Here is a 24,038-nt window from a genome sequence, read left to right on the forward strand (position 1 = left end):
CATGCTTTAAAAAATGTATTCTCAATTTCAGAATTGAAATTAAAAAATTGAGAACGACAGAGAAGGATTTTTTTAATGAAAAATGTTGCATTATGCAATGAAGATGTGCTGTGATGCTCTATACTTCAGAGAAAAAATTTCAAAATAAATTTTTTAAGTTGCAGGAATTACAATAAAATACTCTGAAATATTGAAAAACTTGAAATTACTTCTCAGGCCTTAAAAACAAAGTTGACAAAAACATGTAGATATAGAATAATAGGAGAATGGTAATACAGGCTTAAATGGGCATAAACTGTGAACAAGCCATTAAGTGTTTTAATAGTTTTTAATGATGGTTCGGTGTTCATGTTATTAAATGTAAAAAGCAGGATACAAAACTATACATATAGTATCAAGTTAACTATGCAAATATATGTGGATTTATATCAAATGAAAACATTTTAATGGGAACAGTATTAAATTACTGTGACAAATTTTTTCGTTAGTGTTTGGGTGATTTTTAAATTTTCTTCTCTTGTTTATACTTACCGTGATATTCATGATAGGAATAGGAAGGATCACAACAATTAGCTCTTTTAATAAGGCATAGACAGCAAGAAAAAGATACCAAAGTTCTGTTTGTCCGTATGGTAGATCAATTGTAAAATGAACTGAGTTTTCACACTTCTCTTTATCAGCATGCTTTACAAGCTGTGTTTGAAGCTCTTCTCTCTCTCTTATTTTTATTATCATAGTCATCATACAGTACATCATTAGTTTTTGATGTAGTGTTCCATGATTCATTGCGTATAATACATGCCCTGTGCTCCATGCAATACGTGCCCTACTTAATACCCATCACCGGGCCAACCCATCCCCCCACCCCCCTTGCTTCTAAGACCCTCAGTTTCTTTCCCGGAGTCCATAGTCTCTCATTGTTTGTCTCCCACTCCTATTTCTCCCCCTTCATTTTTCCCTTCCTTCTCTTAATGTCCTCTGTGCTATTCCCTATGTTCCACAAATAAATGAAACCATATGATAATTGACTTTCTCTGCTTGACTTATTTCACTCAGCATAATCTCCTCTAGTCCCAGCCATGTTGATGCAAAAGTTGGGTATTGATCCTTTCTGATGGCTGAATAATATTCCATTGTATATATGGACCATATCTTCTTTATCCATTCATCTGTTGAAGGGTATCCTGGCTCTTTCCACAGTTTGGCTATATTGGACATTGCTGCTATGAACACTGGGGTACATATGGCCCTTCTTTTTACTACATCTGTATCTTTGGGGTAAATACCCAGTAGTGCAATTGCTGGGTCATAGCTCTTCTCATTAAGAAATGGTGTCTCCTCACTTTAAATCTAGGCTGGGCTTTGACTAATCTATGCAGAAGTGGGACTCAAAAAGTCTTGATTGAAGGGCACCTGGGTGGCTCAGTCAGTTGGGCATCTGCCTTTGGCTTGGGTCATGATCCCCCTGGTCCTGGGATTGAGCCCTGCATCAGTTTCCCTGCTCAGTTGGGAGCCTGCTTCTCCCTCTCACTCTGTCCCCCTTCATGTTCTCTCTTGTCCTTTCTCTCTCTCAAATGAATAAACAAAACTCTAAGAAAAAAGTCTTGAATGCATCTGCCTTTTTTTTTTTTTCCCCTGACTTTGGCTTTACCCTGAGAACAAGCTTGGGCTTGCACATTGGAGGGATGTGAGAGGCACATGGCGAAGAGCAGGCAACAGTCAGCCAACTACATAGGTTGAGAGACCCCAGTCAAGATCAGCAGAATCTCCAACCCAACCCATAGCTCACTGCAGACTTACTAGTCAAGACTAAAAGGATCACAAAACCTATCCATAGGTTTGTGAACAGTAATAAATTTCTATTGTTTTAAGACATTGAGTTTGGGGGTCGTTTATTATAAAATTGATTGTGGCAGCAGATTGCTGAGATAGAAATTAATACTTGACAGAAGGTGCTATCCTAACAGAAACCTGAAATACGGGGCATTAATGTTGGGACCGGTTGCAGGAGGGGCTGGAAAATGGTAAACAAACTGTTAACAAGGACGGGGGGCATGGTAAGGAATTGTAATCGGAGTCTGGAAAAATGATGATCCATGTAATGTCATCACAAAATAATTGACAAAACTGTTGCCTGCAGTAACTTGGAAGTTGGAAAATGTATCTAATGAACTTTAGGATTTGCCTGAGGAGAACTCCAGGCAGAATGTTGAGATTGTCAGCTGGATTTTCTTAATTGTGTATGGTACAGCGAGAAAGTGATGAACTAAGAAAAACCTGGCCAGTTCCTCAGTCGAATTTAGAGGGAGTATGAGAGAGATAGACGTGTGGGCTACAAATAGAACAGTTTCTCATCTCTGGTTCCCTCTAGTCAGGAAAAGATTATCAAAGTAAAATATAGCCTCCAGGCCTAGATCAAATCATCAATATGGCTTAAGACACTTTGTTAAGACCTCTGAAGGAATTAAGAAAGTGCTTAGCTGGTCCCCTCAGGTAGACAAAAGGGCTGGTAGGAACAAAGAGTGTCTCCCACAATTATCTGATATGCCCCAATGAGTGTGATTAAAAAGAATTTGTTGAGTGGAATAGATGCAAATCACATTACTTGAAAGCCCACAACAGTGTTTTCAGGAGTTGTATAGGCAAAAGTGGCTTCATCATCCTGGCTTCAGAGATTATACTGAGATTGTTCAAAATGCATAAACAACTTCAGAGGCCCCATCTTCCTAAGAAGAGAAAGCCAGCTAAAAAAGTGATTTGGAAGATATGAGTTCCACTGACTATTTAGAATGAGTAAAGTGAGAGATGGGAAAGGAAGGATGCCCCGGGAACTGGGAAGGATGGACAAGGAATCCTGTCCTAGGGGCAGAATGGAGGCCAAACCTGGGAATGTCTCTTCTCCCAGTGTCAGGGCACTTGGCAACATTTACCCAGTTATATTTCAGAATTTTTAAGGTCCAGGGAGTTCTGTATGCTTCCTATCCTTGCCTCTTGAATGACAATGCTATTTAAGGCAATTTTCCTGTCCCTGTCACTATTATAATTTTCCTGTTCTATTTTTCTTTGTTGTTGGGTTTTATTTTTGTTTTGTTTTTTGTTTTGTTTTGTTTGTCCTTTTCTGAATGGAAAATGGTTAAGTACAAATAACTTGTGTTTTTGGTTCACAAGTCTCTAAACAAAATGTGCCACATCTGAAGAGCCTTATGTGGACTTGGTGTAGATCAGCTGGACTTTGAGGACAATACGATAAGGGGAAGAATCTTTGGGGCACCTTGAGAGGGAGAAGGGGGATGAGTGTAATTTGCATGTGGGAAGCATATGGAATGGAAGACAGAGAGTGAAATAGAAAGTGGACTGATAGTAATTGTGGCCTCAATTTTTCACCCCTCACTGAAACTGCACTCTTGCAGTGTGACTTTGAGATCCTCTCTCATCAAGAGGTGGATTTCACAATCGCTTGAATGTTGGTAGGCTTCGTTTTCCAAATAAAATACGGCATAAGTGATTGTGAGTCAGGTCTTAGTCTAGCTTAAAGGGGCCTTACACACTTATACTTTCTTTTTCTTAGACCTCTGTCTCACCATATGAGCACCCTGCGCTGATTTGCTGAAAGGATAGGACAAATACATAAAGTGCTAGACCAGCCAACACCTGGCAGCCACCGAACGTTTGGTCAGGTGACTTAGAAGAATGACCTACCCAAATACAGCTAATAGGAGGTCTGTGAGTGAACCTGGCAGAAGTCAGAGGGGTCCAGCTGGTCCGCAGATCTGTGAGTTGTGCTATATACTTGCTGTTTTCAGGTTCTCAGTAGTGAGGCAGTTTGTTAAACAACATTTCACAACAACAGGTAACTGACACAGCCTGCTCTAGTAATTCTTAGTGAACGCCCTTTCATGAAGTACTGCAAACGAGATAAATTACTTTTTTTAAAAAAAGAATAACTCTCCTTGGAGTAGAAAAAGACAATTAGCGGGATCCCCGTTGCTGTTGTATAGATGCAGGTGACACTGAATTTTCTCTCTCTTCTGAATTCTGTCAAGTCACTTGAAAGTGAGAAGAATATAGGAGCGGTAGACACCTCTGGGGAATCACTTTGGTAGCCAAGCATGGAAGACACTGAGGTAGCAGACAGCTGCCACTGTGATGCAAGCCAGACCCTGAGAAACCTGCTTACAAGATCGGGGACTGTTGACATTTGAGAGGAGTGTTTTTACACTTTGTTTCATAATAGAAAAAAAAAAATAGAAGAATTAAAAATTATAATATTTAAGGCAACTTTTCCCAAAGAGGAATATTTATAGGTTTTATATGAAAACAGGGTTCTATGGTCAGGAAAGTTTGGAAAACACTGAGCCAAACAAAGCAAAATATATTTTTTTAACTGCAGGACTTCCCAGCCTCTTTACTATACCATTTGTATTGTGAATCCCCCAATGGAACATATAGCATGCAATATTCTCCAAGTTTATTTGACCATAGGACTCCTTTTTTCACAGGGTATTTTGTAGGATTTTATTTTCACCAAGTACACTTTGGGGAACGCTGAGTTCATGGTTTGTAGAGTGTATAATTTTTACTTCCTTTTTTAAAGTTTTAAAAATCTGTTCTCTGAAGCTAACATTTTTACCAGTGTTTTAATGTTCATACTTACTTGATTAAAAAGAAAAAGCCTGAAAACTCCAAAAACATAAGCCAGTGAAAAATCATGGCATTATATTCATATATATATATATATATTTTTTTTTGGGGGGGTTCTAAGGTTCTATAATATGGTGTCACATCTTTTATCACTTGTTTTTAATTATAGGTCAAAATACTGATAATAACTTTCATAAACATTCACATGTTGAAAAACTTACCATATGTCAGGTGCTACGTGAATTGCTTTACATCTGTCGTCACAATTACTTGTAAGAAAAACTCTGAGTTCAGTATAGTTATACTAGAATTAAAAATGATGTCATTCAAGCATAGAGAAGTATGGCCGTGCCACAAATCGACTTATTTAAAAGAGACAGAACTAAGATTTGTAGAGTTCAACCTTATGCCAACACCTGCTCGCTTGATGACTGGACACCATTCACCAGCAGGAGTACCTCTGGGTTTTAGAGAAACACGGTTTACGAACTCTACTGAGAAGGCCGCACTGGCTGTTAGAGGACCATCAAAGAACACATGCGTCAGAATAAGCAGGAAAGTGGGTTAGTGGAGCTGATGAAAAAAAAGCCTATCTGAAGACCATCTGAAACTCAGCAGAGTTTAGTCTTCATATATAGACATAGAGGTTAAGGAGCTGATGTTAAATGTGGAAAGATATCAAATGCTCTGCCTCCACTGGCATGGGCTATTTTCCCAAAGTCAAAGTTTATAATTTCTTTCCCTGTGATTCTTTTTTTAAATTAGAAATTGGAGTTTTGTTATGAATTCTAAAAATATACTTAAGTTAGCTATGTCGTGATGAGTAAATAAGCAGTAAATTATTATGAGTATACTTTGGACACAGAAGCAAAAATTACAAAGAAAGAAAAGGGATGTTGTATATAAAATATTTTGACAGATGTAAGCACTAGTTGAAGTGTCCCATAATACGTAACCAGTAATTTTTTAACAGGTTTGTAAACATAATTGTGATGTGAAGTAAGCCACACATATTTAGTTTACCATGTGATGAATTTTGCTATGTGTTTGCATCCACAAAACTATCATCCTACTAAGGATAAGGAGTGTATAGCACCTCAAAAATTTGCTTACGTTCTCTTGCAATTCCTCTTTGCCACCTCTCCCTATTTCCGAAGATCTGGGGCAAATACTCATTAGCTGCCACTTTAGATTAGTTTGCATATTATAGAATCTTATTTAAATAGAATCATACACCATCACTATGTACCCTTTCTTTGTCTATCTTCTTTCATTCAGCATAATTATTTTGAAATTCCTCCATACTATCGTATATATTAATAGTCCATTACTGTTTTATTGCCGAGCAGTGTTCCATTGTAAACTCATCCTAGTTTGTCCGTTCACCTACCAATGGATATTAGTGGGTTGTTTGCAGTCCTTGGCTATGACAGAGTTGTGATGAAGATTCATGGACAGGTCTTTTATGGACATATGCTTTCTTTCATCTTGGTTAAACTTTGAAGTGCAGCATGAGGATGATATGGTAGATACACTTTTAATTTTTTAAGAAACTGTACACTACTTTCAAAGTGGTCTCATCCTTTTACATTCCTATGAGCAATGTATGAGAGTTCTTCTTCATCCACATCCTTGCCAATGCCTGGTATGGTCTACCTTTTTTTGTTTGTTTGTTTGTTTGTAATTAATTAATTAATTAATTGAGAGAACAGAGCTAGTGAGAACACAAGTGGAGGGGGAGTGATAAGGAGACGGGGAGAAGCAGGTTCTCCCCTGAGCAAGAAGCCCAATGTGGGGCTCCATTCCAGGACCTTGGGATCATGACCTCAGCTGAAGGCAGATGCTTAACCAACTGAGATACCCAGGTACTTTTTTTTCTTTTAAAGCTTTTTGGTATGGTATAGCTTTTTAATTTTGAGAGTCTAATAAATCTCTAATATAATTTCATTGTGGTTTTAATTTGCATTTTGACAAAGGATATTGGGCATCTTTTCACATGCTTATTTGCCATCCATGTATCTTTTTTGATGTAATGTCTGTTCAGATATTTGCTTATTGTTTTCTTGGGTTATTTGTTTACTTATTAAGTTTTGAGGGCTCTTTATATATTTAGAATATCTAGTTTACTTAATCATTTTTCTTATAACGAAATAAGGATTTTGTTTCATTTTAAATTTTGATTGATATGCCTGGACTTTCTAGACAGATAATTAAGGCAGAAAGCTGGTTTTCTTCATTTTTCCTTTCTGCCTGGGCATCCAGGCATGTGCCCAGTATAGGACACTGGTACTTTTAATCCTTTAGGGGGTGTGTGTGTGTGTGTGTGTGTGTGTGTGTGTGTGTTTTCCTGTAGCGTCAAGTAGTTTCCTTACATGCCAAACAGTACTCAGCTGAATAACCAAGGGGAGTCTTCGACAGATCTCTGGAATTCTGTTTGCACAAGTCCCTCTTCTCTGATACTCTGTCCAGCAAATTTTAGCTGCTGCTATGTCCTTAGACATTCAGTTCCATCTCTTTGACTTAGAGAATCTTTTGGACTCTATCCACTCATGTTCCCTTTTCCGAGATGTGGCCTAAAAAGTCTCTCAAGGAAGTAAGTGGGGCAAATGTAGGGTCACCTCATTTACATTTTGTTGATCAGGGATCATTGCTGTTTATTGTGTGATGCCCAGTATCCTGAAAATTGTTTTCACATATTTTGTAATTTTTGTTTGTGCTGGGTGGGAGGGTAAATCTGGCCCCTATTACTCCATCTGGCTTGATGCAGATGTCTCATTAACACTTTCATTTTTATATATGACAATGATATTTATTTTTAAGCCCACTGATTTCTCCATTTTTATGTGTTATTTTCCTTTCTTTGGGGTAGGCTTTGTGTTTGCCTTTGTTTTATTTTCCCTTAGATTTTTTTTTCATTCATCATGTGGTCTCAGCTGTTTTTGGAAAATATATTTGAATATTCTGTAACTGATGCTGTGCTATAAGCTGGACTTACAAACATAGGAATGACTTCTCTGCTTCTCTTATGGTTTAGATTAGAAAGAAAGGCAAAAAAATAATTAAAAATTATAAAGGGTTACATACTTGCTTTGATTCCTTCATGATTCTCATGATTGGTTTTTATTTAATGTATTTGAGGGTAAGGACTGCCTTATTCAGTGTTAGAATTCTAGTACCAAGCACAGCATCTGGAACCCTTAGGTGCTTGAGACAGATATATAACTACAAACCAAGGAGCTAAGTGCTTGTATTAATTTGTTTTTGATTCTTTTTTTTTTTTTTTTTAGATTTTATTTATTTATTTGACAGACAGAGATCACAAGTAGGCAGAGAGGCAGGCAGAGAGAGAGGAGGAAGCAGGCTCCCTGCTGAGTGGAGAGCCCAATGCCAGGCTCGATCCCAGGACCCTGAGATCATGACCTGAGCCGAAGGCAGAGGCTTTAACCCACTGAGCCACCCAGGTGCCCCTGTTTTTGATTCTTAACATTGGGTGTTTATTCTGTATTTGAGTGCAGAGACCTTAATTTAGTGTTGAATTAGTAAATGAGATAGATATTCATTGGGTGTTTAGTGGAGGTAAGGACACTAATCTGGGAAGTTAGAAAAAAAACATGGAGGAACTATCTTTTGAAATGAGACCTGAGAGGTGAGTAGAACTTTTCTAGCAGAAAACGGTAGAAAGGGCTTTTCAACAAAGCCTTAGAAGATAGAAAGAGAGTGATTCATTGGGGAGCATCATTCAGTTCAGACTGAACAGAGTAGATGTATTGTGTGTGTGTGTGTGTGCACGCACGCGTGCATGAATGCATGAAGGGACTTTGCAGCATGGGCGAATGGGGACAGAAAGAGTAGGGAATAAGATTGGAAAGAAAATAGGTGCTGCATTGTTCAGGGCCTTGACATCATGATGAGTTTGGCCTGTATGACATAAGCAAGAGAGAATCCTAAATTAGGATGTACTATTTGTATATAATAGGCAGTAGACTAGTGGGTGTGTTGATCAAAAGCAGGACACGTGAGGCAAGAAGACAAAGTAGGAGGCTATTGCATAGGAAATGCATGTGTCAATAGAACTTATAACCAAAATCTACCCAGGATGATATGTTGAATAGTCCAGATTAATATTAAGCAGAGCATTAATTATAGTGTTAGAGGAAACTTTAATAGGCCATGCCATAGAAACTCATTCAGAAAGGAAAGAGTGTAATTTATACAATCTGAGCAGCAGAAGGGTTTGATGTTGTAAATGTTTTGCTTTCCATTTAAGATCTTTCAACGTGTGTATTTCAAAACTGTTGCTTACCTGGCTTCTATAGAGATATTAGAGATTATCTGGTAGAACGCTTTCATTTTACTTCTTCCCCATACTGATAGATGACAAACCTCAATAGTACCATCTTACCCCTTCACTTTGTTTCATATGTACATGTGGACATGTATGCACACATGTCCACATATGTGTACATGTATACACACATGTTCAGTTGGTATTCTGTTTGCTTCATCTCCTGCAATATAATATATGGCTATTTTATTTATTTTTATATTATAAATGATCAGAGAAGAGCATCTGCTTAAAACCTGTGGAATTATTTGATGGATAATAGCATATTTCTGAAGATAATGTTTGATTCTTTACTGTTTTGATTTTCTAAAGATTCTCATAAATGTTTTCGATTCACAGCTACTTATAATTGCCATATTGAGATACGCACATTTTTATGTATGTAATAACTAATACTATTCAATTTTCATATTGAGATACATGCATTTTATGTATGTAATAACTATGTTTATTCAAACATGCAGTTGGTCATTTAAAATTGTAGTGCATCTTTTTTAGATTATTACTCAAATAACTCAATTTCTAATATTTTGAGAGGTAAAGAGCAATTTCATACAAAATTATTCCTCTAAAGAGTTATGGTAATAACTTTAACTTATGTTATACTCTAATATCATAGTTGTTTCTTAATGTTGGCAAGATTTTCAGCTATTAATAACCATAACTTTCCATAAATAATTATGATGAGTGAAATAATCCCAAGATCTTCCAAAACCTAGTGTTATTTATACATGCTCAACAATTTATTATACAATTATATTCTTGTGTTTTGAAAAGTCTTGAATTTTTGTAGCTGGTTTACCTTACTAGTTTTTTTTTTTTTATCATAAAATGAGGCTTTTGTTTAATTTTTAACGGTGTTTCATATTCATGGTCTTCCTACCCAGGGAGAAAAAGCGAGTCCTAGAGATCTGATTTGCTTCATTTGTCTTTCCTATTCACCAAAGTGTTCCTCACGTCCTTACCATCTGGGTTTGGGGCATGTTGATAATCTACAAGAGTTGCTTCAAAAATTTAAGATTATGATAGAAATTCTTAAGAGGTCCAGCATCAGACCTAGCCCTTAGCTTTTGTCTTAGAATGGTCAAATCAAAAAGTATTACTGAGAATTAAAATTTTGTTTGAAGTACAAGATGAAAACCTGAAAGTAATGCTTATTTTGTCCAAAGTAGTCATTTTTAGCTATCCTTAAAATTTCTCTTAGACTTATTTCTTAAATAAAAACTATACAGTGACTAACATAACACAATAAAAAATGTATTTATCTTTTACATATATCAGACACTTCGATAGCTGCTAGGAATTAAGAAGACAAATTACTACTCGGAATTCAAGAATAAAAATATCAGATATTTCACTCCAAAAAAAGAAACATTTTCTTTTAGAACATTGTAAATATAAAACAAATAGATTCTAGATATAAATAAGTAAAAATTGATAATTCCAAGTTAAATCAAAAATACTAAAAAATAGATCTTTAAATGCATGACACAGTTGATTTCTAGGGTTCCTAAGTTCACATAATCTTTTTCTTTCTTCATACATTTCCTGTTTTTTTTTTCAGCAGAAAACAGATGAGTAGCTTATCACGGCCACTTTCCCTGCCTCGCTAAGCTACTCCCTCTGTGCTTGCTGTTTTTGCCCTGTGTTTTTCTTACTTGTTACACTTGGTCTCTTTTTTCTTCTGTGTACTGTGGTGGTGGTGGTGGTGTGGGCATGTGTGTGTGTGTTTATGAGGCGGCGATGGGGGTATTAATAATTCTTGGGTTATTTTCACTTCCTGTTCAATCCTCAGTACTGCTTGTTGGGTACAGGACTAGAGTAGTATATAGGCAGCACTATGCCATAACTTTCTAATAGTTTCTAAGGTTTATGGCATGAGGTTGAATGGTTGTGTGGTTGTTAACATTGAATTATGGGTTCTTTTCCCTCTACTGCTTCTGTTCTTACTCACTTGATAACAATTGAAGAAGGGAAATTATTTGTTTCAGCTTTGCTTTTCCATCTTTACCTTAACAATCTGGGCTTGCTTAAGAAATAGCCATTACATTTTCGAACAGCTTAAAGCTTAAGTTGATTTTAATGAAACATAGACTTTTAAAAACAGATTTATTCTTTTGATTTCTCTACATAATGAGTCCTTTAAGAAAGCATGTTCCGGGGGAGGGCAAAGGAGAAAAAAAGCTAAATATCTTTTCACCATATTGTGATGTTAAAGTACAAACATGACATATTTAATCGATCAATCAATCAATCAAGCAGAATCAGGCTGCCAACATTGAATTAGATTATATAATAAGTTATATATAACACATGGCACTTTTCAAAATGAATTTTCCTTTTATGTAAAACTTATACAAACAATGCATAATCCAATTAATTAAAAAGTCATCAGAGGGGAGAATTTTTACCAAGTCAATGAAATAAATGAGAATGAATTCCAGGGGCTGTTCCTTTGTTTTCTATCTCTTCATGGACCCGCATCTTTCGAGGGTTTTCTCTGCTTTTGAAAGCTGATGTACCTTGGCTTAGAATTCCCTGTTGTTGTTTTGGCTGCCAATTCATTCAGTGCCGCCATCAAGAATAAATTAACTCAGCCAGAGATCTTTTAAAAAAGAAATGCTAATAACAGGGAGGAGAAGTAGAAATGAATGTTTGTAGGATTTATATTTCAAACGCCTATGAAATACCCACATTTTAAAGGATTCTGAAAATTCATTTAGCAAAGGTCTGTTCGTGAGTGAGTTTCTGGTTATATTTTGTATTTAAAATAATTTATGGAGATTATGTCATTAAAAATAGTTTTTGTGGTTTGAATGAGAGGATATTTCAGTTATGATTCTTGCCTTCTTATTTTTATGCCCTCTTAATTATTAGAAGTGAATTTCCAGAATTCAATACTTTGAAGGGGATATAAATTCTTTCTTTTCATTAACACTTACATAATTAGATATGCACTTACCCCACCCTTTTTTTTCCTAGTACAACTTTTCTTCCTCCTAGGCATTCAATTGGATTTATCCTTTCAATTATATAATTACTGAGCAAATATTAATGAGTATTATTTGCACATCATTGTGTTGGACATTTTAGAGGGAATTTGCAGTCTGGGTGAGCAAACAAGATTACATTTATAAAGAGATGTTACATTGTAAGTGTCAATTTCAGAGATGGAGGCTATCACTATGCTATGGAACAGTCTAAGGGATGATGTGTATATAGAATGGCCAAAAGGAAATGACCATTTTAAGTAGGCAGAGGGGGAAAGAATGGGGCGGTGATGGGAAAACAGTCAGAGGTACTGACTTACAAAAAATTTAGACATGCTGAGGGGCTGGATGAGATTTGTTTTAGCTGGGAAAGAAAAAGCCCTTTTCAAGTAAATGACAAGAAATACTATTTTATGTGTGGTGATTGTGTTCATTTCAGGCAACAGAGTTTCAGCTTGAGGCAAAAAGAGGTAGACAATAATTAAAGAGGTACTGAAGTGAAATTATGAAAGGCTGAAATACTTTTCAAATAATTTGGATGGAATTTGGAGAATGGATTTAAGAAGGCCAGGTGGGATTATAGTGTGAGTATGTCATCCTCACACAAGAGAGGCTTTCATTGAGGTGGTGGTGGTAGAGACAATTGAAAAGTTAGAATCTAATGGACCTCAGATGAATCATGCTTTCATTAGGGTAATTCTAACCATGGAGATAGAATCAGTGGGAAAAAACAGGAAGGAAGAGTTGACTACTCCTCAACATTTGAAAAACAAATATCCATGATAGCAAAGAGCCTTAGGAGTTACAAGTATTTAGGAATTGCCTAATTATTGTTATTAGATATTTGTTATTGTTATTATTATTATTATTATGGCATAGTTACTCTGCTAAATCCTTTATATTCATTGTCTAAATTAAAAACTGAGAGTGGTTTTATGGTGTTTTAATATCAATCAAACATGGATGTTTTCTCTCAATTTTATTTTAATTTAATTTTATCTTTTATTTTATATTTATTTTTTAAAGATTTATTTATTTCAGAGAGTGAGTGAACCATAGCATGAGCAAGGAGAGGGGCAGGGGAGAGATAGAGACTCAAGCAGACTCCCCATTGAGCATGGAGCCAAACACTAGGCTGGACGCAGAGTTCGATCTCAGAACCCTGAGATCATGACCTGAGCTGTCACTTAACTGCTTGAGCCACCCAGGTGCCCCTTTCTCTCAGTTTAAAAAAGATACTATCTGCTGTTCATTTTGTTGAAGAGGTTAGTAAATGGTCTCAGTAACACATGTTATATATTCATTCATTGTCTTTTATTTAAAATATTGTTTCTAACATATACCGATTAATGTTCTATACCAAGGTTAGTTTATGAGCCTTCCTTCCTTCCTTCCTTCCTTCCCTCCCTTAACCTTCCTTCCTTCCTCTCTCTCTTCCTTTCTTCCTCCCTCCCTTCCTTCCTTCCTTTCTTTTTTTGTTTATGAACGTCTCATCTTTTTCATCTTGTTCCTAAGATTAATCTTTTTGTTCCATTTGTATATTTACTTACTATCTTAAATGTATTAAAATGTATTATGATTTCTAAATCATAATAGAAAATGCGATTTAAAATATTTTGTATCATAAATAGAAAATCTGTTGACTTACTGAGGTGTTATACTGTCTCTAGTCAGCTCACAAAACTTTCTTAGTAATTATGATAATTTCTAGTTGATTTTCTTGAGTTTTCAAAGTGGCAAATCTATCTCTTATGAATAATGATAAAGTTATCTCTTTCTTTACAAGATGGAAACTTTATTCATTTTTGTCTCACTATCCTGACTACAACTTCTAAAAGTATATTGAATAATAAAAGTATTAGTAGACATTCTTTTTTTAGGAGTATATTTATGTTAGGAGTTAAACATACTGTTAGTTATTGATTTAAGATCTGTGTAGTAGGTGGTCTGTATATATTTGATAAATTCTGAGATGTTGGAATTTTTTTTATTTAAAAAAATTTACTTTTATTATAGGACTTTTCAACAATTAACAAGATGATTAAGTTTTTCTTTTCTTACCTGCTGAGATAGAGGATAATAGCAAGTATATTGCATTTCAGACAACCTTGAAATAAAGTCAACTTAGTCATGATGTTTATTAATATTAATTTAATGTAATAGTTGGACAGACTGTCTAGGATTGAGATTTCCTGTCATTGAGTTCTCTTGTTAGATGGTGGTGTCAAAAGTCACACTAGTGAAGTAAATCTCAAGGCTTACATTCTTGTAAGTTTTGGAATTCTTGAAATACAGTTTTTTGAAGATTCTGAAAGAAGTCATTGATAAAAGTTTTTGTTTCTAGCTATATTTTTGGAGCAAACTCGTAGGTCAAAATGTTCTTAATGTCTTTCAGATCTTTGTCTTAAAGAGTTACTTTTGGTTATATATATTTTCCAAAAATATCCATTTCATGTTATTTTTTCAATATATTAGTGTGGCATTCTCTTCTTTCTGTTAGAAAGTTTAGTTTAATTTCTCTGTGTTTATATTGTCTTTCTTTATTAGATTTTCCAAAGAGTACTCTGTTTTATTATTCTCTTCTATAATTGTATTTTTAATTGTTTTCTAATTCATTAACTCTACTTTTAATTCATGCTATTCTTGGAATTATTTTGTTGTTCTTATTCTAAATTCTTGAGTTGAAAGTTTAGTTCAATTTTTAATTTCTTTCTAGTCTAATAACTACAACATTGATAGTTTTAACTCTTAATTTAAGTGCTGTTTTGTTTGCATTCCGTAAATTTTAATATATGGCACAGTTCTTTAATATTAGAGTCTATAATTGCAGCTTTGATTTCCTCTTTAAGATTTACATGGCACCTTTGAATTATCAAGTGATTTGGTTTTTAAATTGTGTAATTTTTTAATTCAATTCAATACTATTTAATTGTGAGCAACGGATATAGTTTATGTAATTAGAAGTTTTCTTTTTGAAAAAAAAAATTCATGTGGATATTCACAAACAAATAGATGAGAAAAGTAACCAATTGTTCCCAGACTTTATTGAATATCAGAATTATGGGAGACTTTATTAAAACACAATTTCTTGGCTCCACTCTTAGGGCAGCCTCAAATAGTGGGCAACTGGGACAAGCAGGCACACAGGGTGGCAGGCAGGAGAAGGTTAGCTTCACAGAAATCAGGCAGCCTGTGGGTAGGCATCACCATTGACTGTGTCTCAGACAAAATGTTGCGAAGGGGTGTGGCGGGGAGAGAGCAGGGCCTGGTGTTGTAGGATAAGATGAAGATATAGTCCTCTTCACCATAAGTAGGGGAATAGCCTAAATGCCCAAATGCACCATAAGGTTTGCTTTATCAGAAGAAACAAAGTATTATAAGATAATTTACTTACACATATATGGTGCCTCAAGCACAAACTTAACCATTCTCCTTGAAAGACCAAAAGAAAGGGCAATAGTTAGGATGGGAAAGCTGTTTCCTAAATCCTGTTTAGTAAATCATTCCTTCCAACATCATAATAAAGGAAAGCTATATCAATGAAAAGAAGGTAAATGTTGTTATCAAAGAGATGTGCCTGCCATGTGTTTTATTGTAAGTGGGTGAAATTCTCTCCAGCATACTACCATTTGTGTTGACATTATCCCTTAGAAATCTTTTACTTCTGAAAATGTACATCTGGTAAGAAAAACTGAGCCAATGACTTGTGCATATATAAATCACTTCATTCTTCCTTTCGGAGGCAATTTCGGTCTGAAGACCTCCCTTGGAAAAAATAAATAAAAAGTAAATGAAATTAAAATAAAAAGGGAAAGTAGAAAAGTTAGAAAACATAACCCAAATGACAGTAAATGTTAATGGTCTGATCACACACGCAAAAATTGTCCTTCAAACTGAAGTGTGTATTAAATAGTAATGGATAGATATACTTCTCTGTGAGATCTGATTTGTCTAGCAAATCCTTACTGACATATACTCTCATTTACTACTATATAGCCTTTTGAAAATGCCATTCCAGCAGAGCATAAAAAAGGTTATTTAGATTAAGTATAGTTACAAGATAAGCAGTATACTGAGTTCATTGGACTTCATGCACACTCATTTAATTTCCACCGCTCCATTACTCTGAATCAAACTGTCCCTGAAAGAACAAAGAGGAAGGAAAAGGGCATTAAAAAACACAAATCACAAAGTAGAGAACATTCTTCTTAAAAACGAAATGGTCTCCATGTGTTACCATTTAATACCATGGAAATACTTTCCTGACTTTTATAGCATGCAAAGAAATTGCACCGATCTATTAAAGAATGCAATAAAAAGAGACTTTGAGGTGGGTTAACATTTTCCAGGTCTTTATCATTCTAGATGGGCTTGGAACTTCAAAACACTGTAAAATATTATAAATGGTGTCCATTTGCATCTGTGTGCGGCTTATGGCATAATGAATGCGTGACCGCTTAACCGTTTATTGAATACAGGAAGAAATACGATGAGACCTTCGGTGATATCTTTTAAAACAAGGCCCAAAGCCAGGCTTTAAAGAAAGACAGAGTGCCAAAACAGTTTATCTTCTCCTTTTCCCTTAACTTTAGTGCCATTAAGAGGCTTTTTGGACTTCGTTTGAAATTCAAGTAATTAATATAACTGGAGAAAATAATTTTTAGAAGGCTAAGGTATTGTGATAAAATATAAACAAGAAAAGCCTAAAGTTTAGAGGACAAAATGACATGGCTAATACCAAAGTTATGCGGGGTGATTTAAGTCATTGTTAAGACCTTTCACATGTTCGGTTTGCATTTGACAGTGGCTGAACTTTATTAGCCTTTAATGGCCTTCATTAAATTATATTTGGTATCTAAGAGGCTATGCATTGAATGGGGATCATGAGGACATTCTCCTTTACTAATATATATACCTCAGCTAAGGAGGTATGACCCTGAGCTTCTTGTTTTAGGGAATAGACTCCTATCTTATTTCAGACTGTGGGCAAACGGCAGTTTTTACAGATATTCACTCAGTGGGCTCCTTCCCAGTAACATTTAAACAGTATCTCTCTTAAAAAAAAAAAAATTCCCTTATGGATGCTTCATCTTCCCGCAGTTATTGCTCTAGCTTCTCTTGTTCTTTGTCTTGTCTTGTCCTTCTCACAAATAGGAAAACATTCTCTGCATCTTTTTACCTCCAACCCTGCCCCCAACAGACTCATCTAGCTCCTTCCCCGGCCTTCCCCTGCTCAGCTCACACCAAGGTCACCAGTAACTGACATTTAAATCACATTTAAACCTTCAGTCACTGTCTTTTGTCAGTTACTACTAGATTACCATATTTGGTAAAGACAAAAAGAAACACAAAAAACCTTGCTTTTTAAATTATTTTTGCACGTTGCTCATGAATGTGTAGGCTTGTTTGGGTCTTCTGAACTGGGGACTTATTTTTAGGCAACCCATTCCCTCTCCAGTTTGGTTAATGACCCCAAAATATGTACCTGTAGCCAGACCCTAAATGCACGAGAACAAAGACCCTCAGCTGTATCCACACAACGCCAAATAGTTCCTGGCACACAGTAGGCTGCCAGTAAACATCTGTTCCCTGGCTGGCTGACACAGCTTCCTTCTGCTCACTAAGTCCATACAGTAAACTGCCTGGAGAACATTTCTTTTAAAAATTGTATTTATTGATTTGAGAGAGAGAGACCTGGGGGAGAGAGACAAGCAGACTCGGTGCTGAGCACAAAGCTTGATGCGGGGCTGATCTCACAACCCTGAGATCATGTCCTGAGCTGAAATCAAGAGTTGGAAGGAGGCTCGGCCAACTGAGCCACCCAGGTGCCCCATCTAGAGAACATTTTTAACTGGAGGTGTCTCTGTTATCTGGAACTCAGAGTTTCCTAAAATCAATGTATCATCTCCACAAACTACTCCAACCCCACCGTCCCCTCTCAGGGGTTGGGAGGCAGACCGTGCTTCATCAGTGCACTTCCTAATTCACAGCAGGGTGTCAGCAACCACCTCATTGTCCAAGTGATACCCTGGAAGTCCTTCTTAACTCTTTTCTTTCCCTCATTTGTTTCCCAGGGAGTCACCATAACCTGTCTTTCCAATTTGGCCTTCCATCCTTACCATCACCATCAAGTAACAAGGCACAATTATTATTTTAGATTGAGACTCCTCCCATAGCCTGCCGACGGCTTTTCCAATCTCCACTTTGGATCCAAGATTTTTTCTGCTGGTAAATTTCTTTTCCAAAATCAAAGCTAACTCTCCTAGTGAAATCCCTTCAATTTCTTTTTACTACCCTTCAAAGGAAAAAAAAAAAAAAAAAGCCTAATTTGTTAGGATGACTTTAAAAGGCCCCAACTTAGACCTTTCTTACTTTCACTCCTATCAGTCCCTATTGTAGTAAGAAACCGCAATCACAGTAAACTTTGTTTACTTCTTCAGAATTCTTATCTAGTTTGAAACGTACATGTCCTAGTTTCATCTATTGGATTATTCTTTATTATTGTTTATATTTCAGTCACATTTCACTTGGACCAGGAAGTCAACCCTGATCCACAGCCCACACTGCCCACCTCCTCTATGCTGTTTACTCCTGTTCTTTGGTTCTGGAGAATAATGTGCCTTTCTCTTAAGTCAGTATTGCTATAAGAGCAATATAATAAAAGCAGGCATTGCAATTTCTTCTTGATTATCTTTCTTATATATCATAAGCTCAATGAATACAGAAATCTTGTGTGTCTTGCTTATTGTGTGTGATACAGAAATAATATATTGCATGTGTGCAATAAAGATTTAGAGTATTGGAAAATATGGAATGCCTTTATGATATTGGAAATCCCTTAGGTCATCGTGGTGGGCCTTATGGGAAATTTCAGCCTGATTTTGATTCCTTTTTATAAAGCTCCATCTTTAAAAAGAGGAATCCTCTTTTTAATCCTAAAAGGAGGAGTTCTCATTCCTCAACTGTTTGTGGAGGCATGGGGATTGCTATCTGTGTTAACATTAATCTTCTCCATAGTTTTCTTGTCAAAAATGATTTATAAATTACCCCTGGTCCTGCCCTGCCTAGGGGGCCTACAGTTGTCTCAAGGTTCTGTGCACTTACTGGCAATTTATCATTTAAACATTCATAAATTTGCCCAAATTATTTGGTTTTCATTTGTATTTCTGACTACAACACTTCTTGCTAATGATAATAAATCCTTTTATCTTAATAGTCCCTTATCCTAATTCCAAGGAGGTCTGTTTTCTATTCATATTTTGGTGTTTGATGAAGGGAAACACAATTCCCTTAAACAGTAATGCAAATGTATATAGCATCTAACATGATCCCCCTTCACTTTTTAGAACTGAAGAATCCAGTTATTTGTTTTGTCTTCATATCAAAGTCCACAATCGTTTCCTTCTTGCAATTAAGGCTCTGTTTAATCTCTGTATTTGAGTAACTATCTGTTCCATTCTAATTGATTTTTCACATATTATCCATGCCTGGATTTTGCCATCATGTTAAACCTTTAACATGGCCAGCTAGTGTCTACTCTGATGGTTTGATTTTTTATGGTGTAGGGCGATAACTTAACTATTGTCGGGTCTTTCTTTTTTCGTCCTGGGGTATTTGAAGTTTAACTGAGGCTTCTCACAGAGGGCCATGATGAATCCAAATAAGTGACTATTCTTAAGCATTTTGGTATGTAGATGGAGAAAATTGTATTTTCTGAGTGGGATTTTCCTTGGAAGATTCCAATCAACACAACAGGAAATTTTTTTCTTGCCTACATATAAACATGGCTTTCCTCAGAGTTTGTGTTAGTAAAAGACAAAGTTTGTGGCATAGCAAGGAAACATTTGAGCTTTTAAAAACATAATATCCTTCTGAAGAGTTGCTGGTTGGTTGTAAAATACTGAGGATTCAGGCAAAATCTCCCATGTATAAGCATTAAAAAAAGACATAATAAATAAATAAATAAGACATAACTTTAAGACCAAGACATATTTAATGTAAGAAATACTATAACTCAGAGGTGAGCCACCTAGATATCCCCAAGTTCTTGGCTCGCTTGAGGTGATAGAACTAGTAAGGTATACATAAAATTGCCTTGCATACCCTTTCCTCCAAAAGTGAAAGCCCACCTTAACTCCCTGTATCTCCAGGGATTTTTGGTGGGGACTTTTACTTCACTGGACGTCCTTGGCCCCAACAACCTTTTCCTACCCAACTGATCTCCAAAGTGTGTATCACCAATGTATATGCTATTCCATTTCCACAGTAGATTACCCTGCTGCACGCTACCCAATTACACCTGAGAAGAAACTGCCTCTCGGGCAGCAGTTTTTACTAAGTATTTTAAACAATGGAGAAGGGTTATTGTTCAATAAAGAATCGAAAACATTATTGGGAGTCATTGATTAGTAAGTAATACATCAACAATCCAGCTAAGCGTGTCTATTTTTATAACCACGAAAATACTAAGTGAGTTTGTAATGTTAAAATCTGCGTCTTCACCTCAAATTATAATATCTGAAATCTCCTAGATGGTAAGATTCAAAATTAAGAAGTTGCTTATCATTATAGTGGATGTGGGTCAACAGAAATGTTGTCTAAACAGCATTTAGCAATATGTGAAGTACTGCGGGGATACTACTGAATATGGGGATGATTTTGGAATAGAAAGAACTGTTATCGTTAAGGTTAGCTACGTACGTATATGTGGAGTGTGTATTTGTTTATTCAGTAGTTGGTATGGGACATGATGTTTAGGATCACATTTAATGCTTTCTGGATAGTCATTTCCAAAATAGTGACTGAACATGAAAATTTTCATAATGTAACACATTTAGAAGAAATGAAAAACATCTTATAAACCTGTAGGTTTTCTTTTGACTATACATGAATAAAGTATAAAAGTGATTCTAGGAAACTTTAGGAATCCCAAGCTGATCTGACCTTTGTGTTTGCCCGACTGGCCAGCTATGTAATGCATAGAGCTAGAGAGTCATCAAACGAATTATATATAACTGAATGACAAAAAAAAAATCTCAATATGTATAGAGTAGAACGTCTATGCAGCATCTCAACATCAGTGTTATTAAACAAAATGTTTACAACTATCAATATGCTCATTGTTCAGAAAAATAAAAACACGTGCAGTGCAGTCATTGTTGTCTAAAAGCATTTTAATTTTTAAAGATTAGTGGTTTTGGTATTCAAAAATTTTAGTCATTCCTTTGCTGTTTCTACAGCTTTAGTTTCTATTTTTCCTTAATCACACATACACAGACGTAGTCTCAGTCTCCTCTGAGTCTTATGAGTCATGAGAAATTTAACTTCATTTTTAAATTAGGATTTTTTTTCTTAAACCCGCTGGAAAGAAACAGCAACATAATTTGTTTATACTTGCTATAAATTATTCGTCATTTAATTTGGAGACTCTGCAATTTGCCAGTAGTGGAAGTAGAGATTAGTAGAGAATCTTTGAACAGTCATATTACCCTTTCTAAAATATAAAACTAGAGAGGTGAACTTACTCTGAATCAGTCCCTTGGGTTTTACTTGAAGATCTAAAACATTTAGAAAATAATAAAGTTAATATGTTATACATCTGTTTACCCATCACCCTGCCATTTTTGTACATTTTTAATACAATAATTATTAAAAGTAAAGTTGGATTTTCAACCCTTTACCCGAGCCTGTTAACCTCTTTCACTCACCAGAGGTAACTATATTTTAAATTGATCTGACCACTGGGACTTAATGAACTATATGTATTGCCTGTGTTTCATAAAATGCATGTAAACTTCATCATATAATTTTAGCATTATGCTTCATTTTTGCTCAATATAATATTTCTGAGATTTGCCAATATGTTTTATAGCTGTGAATTAATCCATCATATGGCTACATTTAGATGTTTTGAATTGTTCTCCCTTCCTTGCTTACTTGAGTTTCATTTTAGATTTACTCTGATACCACAGTTCATATAATATGTTCTATGACGGAGATGTTTGGCTTCAGTGTTGGTTTTGGATAAATGTCGATTTCAACATTTAGCCCTTAGATATTCAGCTAAAATATTTATGTGGTTTATCTGTTGATACATGTGTATATTGGCTTAAATTCATATCTTTACACATAAATATGAATATTGAACTAGATTCTAAAGGGAGTTATCAATCCTCCTCTCTGAGAATTTAAAAAATAGGCAATTGTGATACGTTATTCATCCATTTGTTCATTCATTTTTTTTTTCTCTTTGGTTTCTCTATTCAGTAACATTCATATCCCATGATAATCACCAATAAAATAGAATGTCGCATCAGGAGATATAATACACGTTGCAGATGGTTCTCCATTTCTCTTTCTACAATTACCTACAGATCATTTTGGATTTAGTGTGTTTAATAAGTGCTTTTTCAAAAGAAGTGTGCTTTTCTATAATTAAGTCTCCCAAATGCTGGTGATAGCCACTCAACATAAAACAGTATTTAACTTCTCGTGTCAGTTAAGTGTCATTTTCTGATGAGAATTTTTTTAATGGCATCATTCTATGGAGAAGTGTCTATAATGACTGTTCCACTTTTCCCACGTCCCTATCTATAGGGACAAGGGAACAGAGAGCAGGAAGCAACAAAATACTTGTTTCTGTGACCCCAAAATTAGTCTGAATAGAAGAATTGTATTCCAAATACTTTAAATGGAATTGAACCTTGGCTTTTTATAAATTTCAAATGCTGCTGCAGGTTATTTAAAAACACTTCACTTTTGATTCATCACCAGCTGAACTCAGGAATTGGTTGAAGGGTGACTTTTTATTTTCTATATTCAAACAGAAATGTCAAGTATTTAGACGTGGGCCCAATGAGAAATGTGCAAAATCCTTTCTGAGGAGTATAAAAATAACAAATAATAATAGCAAGAATAAAAAAATGACATTTATTAAGTAGTGTTTCTATGGCAGGCACTACAGTCATCTTCTGTATTCATTGGAACTGCTCTGCTGTGGTAGATACTATTGCTGTCTGCCCATCACCATTGTACAGGAGAGGAAACTGCTACTTTCTACAAGTTTATACAACCACTGAATGAGAGATCTAAGAAGTAGGTCTTTGTGACCCCACCAGGTACCTATCCACTTTCTTCTACTGCTTCTCTTTAAATTGATAATATCCGAGAAACATACCCATTAACTTATTAAACGCTGAAATGTTTTGAATCTAGTGGATACCATAAAGATACACTCAGTGTCCTGGTTTTATCAATGAGGATACTAAGTTATAGAGAAAGTCAGTGATTTGAACAAAGTCCTACAAAAAGTGAACCAAGGGCCTAGACTCCAGTGCATAACCTACTGTGCAAAACATACTTATTTTCATGTAACATTTTCTGTAATTCCATGCCTTCTTTACAGAACTTCCTTGACTTCCAATAGGAGTATGTTCCAATAAGTCCATGGAAATTGAAAATGAATTTAATACAATTGACCTACTGAACATCATAGCTTAGCCTAGCCTACACTAAACATGCTAAGACCATTTACATTAGCCTACAGTTCGGCAAAATAATCTAACAAAAGCCTATTATAAAAAAAAGTGTTGAATATCCCATGTAGTTTATTGGATAATATACAGAAAGTGAAAAACAGAAAGTTTGTTTGGGGCCAGAAAGCTTGTAAGTGTACCAGTTGTTTACCCTTGTGATCACATGGCTGATTGGCAGCTGCCATTCACTGATCTGGCTTCATCATGAGAATCGTACCACACATGCTCGTCCAGGAAAAGATCCAAATTCAAAATTCGAAATCAGTTTCCACTGAATGCATGTCGCTCTTGTATCATCATAAAGTAAAAAAAAAAAGCAAAACCAAAATGCAGGTTGAACCATCGTAAGTTGGGGACCATCTGTATTTAATGGAATCTCATCAGAAAGTTGATTTAGCTGCTCATTTTATCTGTACACCATTCCTATTTCCATTCTTCTGTCCCTAGTACTCCTTTTGCCTTTTGCTTTGAAGCGTGTCTCCTCGCTTATCAGTAGGGTCCTGGTTTATGTAGTTACTCATCACACTT

The 24,038-nt window shown here is 35.6% G+C and overlaps 1 long non-coding RNA gene across 1 annotated transcript in view; it reads left to right on the forward strand.

The window, feature by feature from the left end:
* Positions 1–23,815, forward strand: part of LOC308343730 — a 249,797-nt gene extending 225,982 nt beyond the window's left edge. The window contains exon 3 of the long non-coding RNA XR_013966898.1: positions 22,931–23,815. This is a non-coding gene — a long non-coding RNA (uncharacterized lncRNA). The remainder of the gene's footprint in view (positions 1–22,930) is intronic.
* Positions 23,816–24,038: the final 223 nt, after the last annotated feature.

Source organism: Martes martes (assembly GCF_963455335.1).
Source record: "Martes martes genome assembly, chromosome: 5".
In the NCBI taxonomy this organism is placed as follows: Eukaryota; Metazoa; Chordata; class Mammalia; order Carnivora; family Mustelidae; genus Martes; species Martes martes.